Source organism: Quercus lobata, chromosome 9 (genome assembly GCF_001633185.2).
Source record: "Quercus lobata isolate SW786 chromosome 9, ValleyOak3.0 Primary Assembly, whole genome shotgun sequence".
Classification (NCBI taxonomy): Eukaryota; Viridiplantae; Streptophyta; class Magnoliopsida; order Fagales; family Fagaceae; genus Quercus; species Quercus lobata.
In genome coordinates, this window is record NC_044912.1 from 19,030 (window position 1) to 27,032 (window position 8,003).

Sequence of the window (8,003 nt, forward strand, 5' to 3'; positions counted from 1 at the left end):
AATTTTTGGATTTTTTAATTAACATTTTTTTAATAAATTAAAAAATAAAAAATAAATATTAAATAAAGAGCAAAAGAGCTTTGGGGATTTAATGGCAGCCATGGATGACAGGTTAATGGAGGATTGAATTGAGAAGTTTTGAAACTTAGAAGACTGAAATGAAAGAACGCATACTTAGAGAGCTGAAATAAAAAGTAGTGAAATTTAGAGTGAGTTTTGAAATTTAAACTTTTATGTATGCATATATTTTTTTTAAAATTAAAAGTCTAGGGGGCATAGCCATGTCCTTATTTGATAATAACAAATTCTACTAGACAAGCTAACTAAAACCCACATTTGATTTCTTTATTAAACTCGTGAGTTTTACTAAACTTAATGTTAATTTTATAGATCAAAATATATGAAATGAACAAATTTAATAGAAATATGAAATTTTAAGGACTACATAAAATTAATAAAAAAAACATAAAAATGAAAAAACATAAACTTTGGAAGAAAAATGACAATTCAATTAAACTTAAGGGGTGTAATATGGATTTTAGTTTAAATATTATTTACTAGTAGTTAGATATAAGAAAAAAATCTCACTTAAAAATTAAAGCATTACTTATGTTTTTTTTTTCTTCCCATTCGTTCTCTTAAAATTCTTCAAAATACACTATTTCATATTATTAAAAATAAAAATCAAGAAAGAAACAATAATAATTTTTGCAGGTTTTGGTTTTGATTTGTAACTCTTAGCTTCCATCTCTATTTAGTGGGTAGTAGCATAAGCCCATGAACCATACAAATGAAAATCTAAAATGAGTCTAGTTTATAAAATATATTTGAACCTTTTATTTTATCTTTTTCCTGCCTTTAAGGTAAAGTAGAGAGAGAATACATATTTGCAGTGACCTTGCACACGGATATATCAGCAATAGATAAAAACTGGTGGTTTTGTCATAGGTTTAATGATTAGTTAAAAGGAAAAAGGTACTGTGAAGCTAGATAGTGTAATATATCTTTAAGCATACCCTAAATCGTAAAAAATAAATTGCCTTATACATTGTTCTAATTTTAGCCTTCTTTTTAAATCAAAACCCAAAAATAAGGCTTCAACTCACCAAAATTTTTCATTTCACTCTAATGGCTTCAGACGTCTGAGTTGATAAGTTTGCTCCAGGGGAAATTTGAGGCTGTCCAATTGTAAGCTCTACAACATCTCTTGCAATTGATGAAAGCCCAAGGCTGAAATGAGATAGACTGTGAGGGAAACACTGTGGTGAGGCCGTGAGGGAATTCCAGATGGATGAGTAATATCAGAAGCACAAGTGCCAAAATTCTGCTGGGTTCCAAGCAACCGGGATGGACAAGTTTGGCTCACATAATTCACTATTGGTAGGAGCAGTGCACGGCCAGGCATTCCCACCTGTTAAGACAAGCAAAATCATCATAAAAAACTGGTTTGATGCTTTGGCTAGAAGAAAGATTCATAAGAGAGAATTTAAAAGATCAGGGAAACAAAAGGAAATTCATACTATGTCTATCCTTGGAGATGGAAGTATCTACATTTAGAGATGAATGAAAAGAAACATATTGAAATTCCATGCTTAAAAGAAATGTGGTACTTTGTAACAAGCTATATGTGGCCAGCTATTAAAAACATCTGACTATTTGAGGCTGCAATCTTGATTAGAATCAAGGATATATAGTCCTGTTCACCATATAAATATATAATTCAACATGCTATCTGTGGAACTTTAGAGAACTGTAATGCAATTTTAATCAATTTAGCAGCGATTTATTAAAAACGCAGATACCACCAGCCTATATATGGAGCATAAAGTAAGGTTACAAATTTCCAATCACCTGACATTTATTCCTAATGAAGTACAAGTGTACAACATAGAAGATCCCTACAATTACAGTAAGTAAAAGAATGGCAAAAATCAAATTTTTAATTACCATGGAAGGAATCTGACAATAATTCGGAGCTGGAATTTGAGCAACTGTTGGAATATCCAACGCCAAAGCTTGAGAGCTGCTAGCCTATAGGAGTGCAAGCCACAACAAGTTAACAACTATATTTAATATACTATTTTTACACTTTATTTGAATAAACTAGAGCATGGATGGATATACCTCTAATGACTTTTCTGAATCACTTTTCTTAGTTTGTGAAACTAGGCAATCCTTGATTTCCGCTTCATTCTGCAGAGTCAAGTTAAACACACTCAGTCTACGTTTCATCTTATTAGTTTCAGCCTGTCTCAGGAAATATTTCTGTGCATGATTACCAATCTGGGCTGGGGTTTTGGTGGTCACAAACTTGCTCTTCCTCAGTCCATCGCTTCCCTGAAACAAACAACAAATTAATTAAGTAATTTACAAAGTGCTAATTAACAATTCGTATGTCCAATGCTAACTTCCTTTCAGCGAACAACATACTGACAGAATGTTTTTACTTGCATAAAAAAGAAAACACAAATTTTTATTTTTTTTAAATTTTCTATAAACTAAAACGAAAAGCAATTTTTTGACATAATATATACCTTTTCTTTTTCTGATTAACAGCGTTGCGTTGAACATTATTGTTCTTCTCGACGTTACCAGCAACTTCATTAACATTATTCTGTAAATAAGCACCAAAAAGTTTGATGGTTCCGGCTGCATTAGTGTTAGTGTTATTATTAGCAGAGCACTTACTTTCCCTCACCATTGTTACCCAACCCTTTAGTGTAATTAGAACCGCCTAAAATCAAAAGAGAGAGGCCAACCCTTTAGTGTAATTAGAACTGCCTAAAATCAAAAGAGAGAGGCGGTGGTGATTCATTGGGTCTGAATTCTGAATTCCTCTAGCCTATCGGACAAGGACTTTTTGAGAGAGTATGGTCGGTCTTTGGTTTTTTAATTAAAGACATACAGTTTGGGTTTTGGAAAAGCACAAATCTTATATAACAAAACATAAACATTAAACACTTAAAAATACAGAGAGAGAAATATGGAAGTAGCTGTAAATCTGTAATGTAAATGAAGGCGGTGAAGGGAATTAGGATATAGGGAATTGGGAATTGGATCAGACGCAGCCAACTCTGAATTGAAAATTTGGGCTAAGAATTAAAAAGTTTTTTTTTTTTTTTTTTTTTTTTTTTTTTTTTTTTTTCTTCTTCTTCTTCTTCTTGTGGTTTGGGCTTTTTTGGGGTGAGAGTGACCATCGGATGGAGAGGGTAAAAAATTTGTGACTTGCGTTGCGTGTTGTTAATAACTTAATAACTTTATGTTATATTATATGATTGAATTTTTATTTTTTATTTTTTTGAAGATTCTCATTTTTATTTTTAAATTTTAACATATTTAATTATATTTTGTTGTCTTAATGTGAAAATGCACTTCTTAATCATCAAACATTTTATGTATTTGTAATTAAAAAAAAAAAACCTTTTATGTATTTCTTTAGTGAATACTATTACTTATAAAACAATCATACATTTATATTTATGTTTTTATTTTTATAATTATAATTAAAACCTAACATTATTTATAACATTATTAATTTGATAATAAATGGGTTCAACTACAATCAAACCAAAAAACCAAGAACCAATTTCCATTTAAATTTTATGTCAGATCCAATTTTTAAAACCATACTGCTATTGGTGTAACTTAGCAAAAAAAAAAAAAAAAAAAAGCTATAGTATAAGTTATAAATAATTGGTAGGCCTTTAAACTCCAAGAGGGTTGGTCTAGTGAGATTTATAAAGTCATGAGTTTGAAACCTCTAATCAACAATAGGCCACCTTCAAGGGATTTTTCCATGTATTTAGTGTGTGTGGGGCAGGGAGACCACATATACCCAAAAGAATAATTAGGTCCTTGAAGCACTATAGACATCCTCATTAATAAATAAATAAAAAATCAAACAATTAGTAGGCATTACACATTGGATTAGAATAGGTGAAATGGTGATGGTTTTTTAAGTCAATATATAATGGACATGTATATTTAGTTATTTATTTATTTATAATTCAATAGTTGGGAGTTTGAATTCTGTATATCTCCATTGAAAAGAGGTGCTAGTTAACCTATAAGGCTCTTAACAATATATGTATATGTAATTAGTCCTACTTGTTAGTGTATTACCACAAATGTTGGATACTTTTTTTATTTTATATGAGCCATGTTAATAAGTGCTCTTAGGACGATTGTTAATAAACCATTCGTAAAGTTTTGACATTACTTTCATTGGAAATATAAAAAGTTGTCAAAAAATTTAATTTCTTTTTCTTTTTCCATAAAAAATTTCTAAAAATATATTCTATACCAATGCTTTTTAGGGCATCCGTTAACATTTCTCATTATATATATATGGTTAAATACCTTACAATTAAACAACGAAACATAAAAATATTTTGGTCTTTGAATTTTAATTTATCTTTTTTTTTCCTATTTCTTTTTAGTCAGTATAATTTGAATGGGAGTGGGAGTTATTCGTAATATGTCCATATAAATTCAATTAATGATTGAAAATGTATGAATATTAATATATGCTAATGGATGCTTTCCGACATTTTTTTTTATTGGAAGTCTTAAGGGATAATGAAACGCTAAGCTATCTAACACTCAAATGCAAGTTAGGAAAATAACCTTTGAGATTTGAGTTGTCCCATAACTCAAGAAACTGTAGGTTTGGTACTTGCAAACTGCCTATTGGAAATTCCCCAATTAACCCACAATTATGAAGCGCGAAAGTCCCACTCCTGTTGCAATCCGGCATAGTATTCCCTCTCGTCAGAATCTCTTTGCGTTGTATAGTTATTTGGAAAACGAGGTAGCATCCAATTACGCATTGACATTGGAAAATGTGAGTTTAGATCGGTATGTGTAGAAGTTTTGCAAGGGTAGATGTATGTAAATGGGACTTCGGTATGTGTAGATGTTTTGCAAGGGTAGATGTAAATGAGACTTTATATAGGGGTTTTGCAAGGGCAAGTATTCAGGTGGATGTGACTATAAGTATTCACGTGAATAAAGATGATATGAGTTGACAGTATATTGTTCAGTGGTGTCTGTTGGTGCATGTGATTTGTTGAGGTAGCTGTTTCATATGGGTATAGCTTGTGCTACAGTAGCGGGCTGGTGATGTGTACTGCAAAAGAGGTTGCGTATTTATTCACGTGAAGACTATTCAACATTGATGTGCTTCATCTGACATGATTTGACGAGACAAAGTTCAGCCCATGTTAAATGTATCATAAACTTCTCAGGGATGCTATAGGTACATCCTTTAAAAATGCTGTATTGCAAAAGGATGCATAGCTGTGTATTGACGTGCGTGTAGGTGATATGACTGGATAGGGTTCAACAGTGCAAAGCTATTGAGCAGCACTACGAACATCAATGTAGCAATAGGACCAATAACACTCGAAATTGATGCACAAAATTTTATGCGTTGCTATGTGTATTGACGTGAGTGTGGATGGGTACTTCTGGTCAGGGTTCAACAATACTGAGCTATCCACCGTAGCTACAGTCATTGCTCCCTATGGTGGAATTTGGCAAGTGTGATTGAAGAAAGCTGATAACAACATTAGGTTTTGTAATGGTTGGCAGGATTTCGCTGAATACCATTCTATCTGTTATGGTTATTTTTTAGTCTTCAGATATGAAGGAAATTCAAGCTTCCATATTGTTATATTTTATAAGACTGCCATTGAGATTCAATATCCACGTAGGAAGAATTGTAAATTGGAAGATCATCAGGTAAAAATATCAAAAACTTAGATGAAGATGATACAAACATTTCTTCCTTAATGTACAAACCCATAAAACATGAAGTCAGAGAAAAGTTTGTTCTTAAAAAATTACCGATTATGTCCAGAGGAAGAGAGAGAGAGCAATCCAAGCAGGCAAAAAATTGAAGCCTAAAAATCCTTCTTTCATGGGTATCTCGTGGGCACATAATATGGTGAGCCTTTATACATAATGTGATTATGATGTTCTCTTAAATATGGCTTGGAAACATATATGGGAAGCAAGTATATTATTGGGAAGCAATTTGTCACACATCAATGTCTTGTGCTATTACCCTCCATCAAAACATATTAAGCAATGAGATTCGGGGAAGGCTGGGTTGCATTTTCGAAAGACAATAATTTAGAAAAAAGGAGATGTCACTGCCAATGAGGTGATGAAAGGACTCCTGTTGTGATTAGTGTCTCAATATTTCACTTGGTTGACCATCAGAGTTTGGACAAGAATAACTTGTTTAAAATTTAAACTAGTGATGTTTATGCTTATATTTAATTAGGGACTTTGATCACTATTATGGTTTATTTCTGATGGATGTGGTTTTAAGACTTTTCTCTGACCAGTTTGGTATGTCTTGTTCAAAACTATTCATAATTCCTGTGCTTCATCTGACATGACTTGTTGAGACAATACTGAGCTGTGTTCAATGTATCATGAACTTTTCAGCCATGCTCTGCATCCTTGAAAACGGTGCATTGCAAAAGAAGGCATATCTGTGTATTGACTGGACAGGGTTGAACAGTGCGAAGCTATTAAGCAGCACATGTAGCACTACGAACAACATCTGTGTACCAATGGTGGACAGCTCACACCCAAAATTGATGCATAGCCAATTCAGGGATGCTCTGCCTCTTCGAAAACAGTGCAGTGCAAAGGGTTGCACATATGTGTATTCACGTGAGTGGGGATGGGTACGTGTGGTCAGGGTTCAATAGTTTCGAGATGTTGAGTGTCACATGCAGAACTACATCAATCAAGTGTAGCAATGATGGACAGCTTACCCCCAAATATTTGCTTACACTTTTGAAGGGTCCTCTGCATCCTTGAAAATAGTGCATTGCAAAATGTTGCATATCTGTTTATTCATGTGAGCATGGATGATATGACTGGACAGGGTTCAATAGTGTCGAGTTGTTGAGCAGCACATGCAGAACTGCGAACATGACTTCGCCGAACAGTGCCGAGCTGTGTTAGCCTTTTCCAACCTCACTTGCCAAATGCTAGTATTACGAGCAGTGAGTGTAGCAACAATAGAGAGTTTTATCCCCTTGTTTCCGTACAAACTTTTCAGGGAGTCTTTGTAGGTAGAAAATGTAGTTACATTTTCTCAACGTCAATGTAAAATTACATAAAGAAAACTATGCTTCCAAGTTTTACATCAATGGCTTCCGATCATCACAATTGCAATATTAGGGAGTTTCCAAGCAATGCTACAACAAAGCAATAACTTGAATGAAACATTTGAAAGGTTGATCAGGCTTTTAGGCCTTTACCCTATTTTTAAGCAAACCAAATATCGTTGTGAGAGTGTTGGGTGAGCCATATGGATTTTCAGTGAGTGAGTGGTTAGTCTGGTTTGGACGAGTCTTTATGTAATATATCTATATAAAGTAGGACACTATTACAACTAAGACATTGTGCTCATATATCGTGACTCAAACAACTCATATAAAAGAATTATTCGTATTATTGAATCATATGTGCAGTTGGTCTATGTGGTTTGGATCAGTCTGTATGTATTGAATCTATTAAATTTTCCTACAAGTAATGTGCAATAAATATAATTTGGAGGCATTTCACTTCCTAAGGTTTTCCCTACATTACAAAGCAAAGGACATTGTTCGTCCATGACCCACATTACTTGAATGTAGCAACAAAGAACAAGTATGAAAAAAATGAGAAAGTGATTTCACATAAACTTAGCCAAAAGTAATAAACAGTTAATCTTTAGAGTTGCAAAAGTTGAACATACATAATCATCATTTGTCACACATTAACAATAACATCATGTATTGCACATAATGTGTAGACATTAACAACAACGTCTAATGTTCGTAGGTAGAAATTTTTGGAAATCATCATTGCTTGAATCTGAGAAGTCTGAAATATCTGTTTCATCATCTAACGCAGTAATTTCATTAATAGACTTCATGGCTCGCTCTTGCACCTTCCCCTTTAGATGCTTCCTAGCTTTTTGGATTGCATGAAAACGA

The 8,003-nt window shown here is 33.1% G+C and overlaps 1 long non-coding RNA gene across 1 annotated transcript; it reads right to left on the minus strand.

Annotated features, from left to right (window-relative positions):
- Window positions 1–942: 942 nt before the first annotated feature.
- LOC115959156 lies at window positions 943–2,738 on the minus strand. Its single transcript, XR_004084772.1, has 5 exons — window positions 2,535–2,738; window positions 2,280–2,337; window positions 2,125–2,193; window positions 1,948–2,031; window positions 943–1,411 (listed from the first exon to the last, which is right to left on the minus strand). It is a non-coding gene; the product is annotated as an uncharacterized LOC115959156 (long non-coding RNA).
- Between the last annotated feature and the right edge of the window lie 5,265 nt (window positions 2,739–8,003).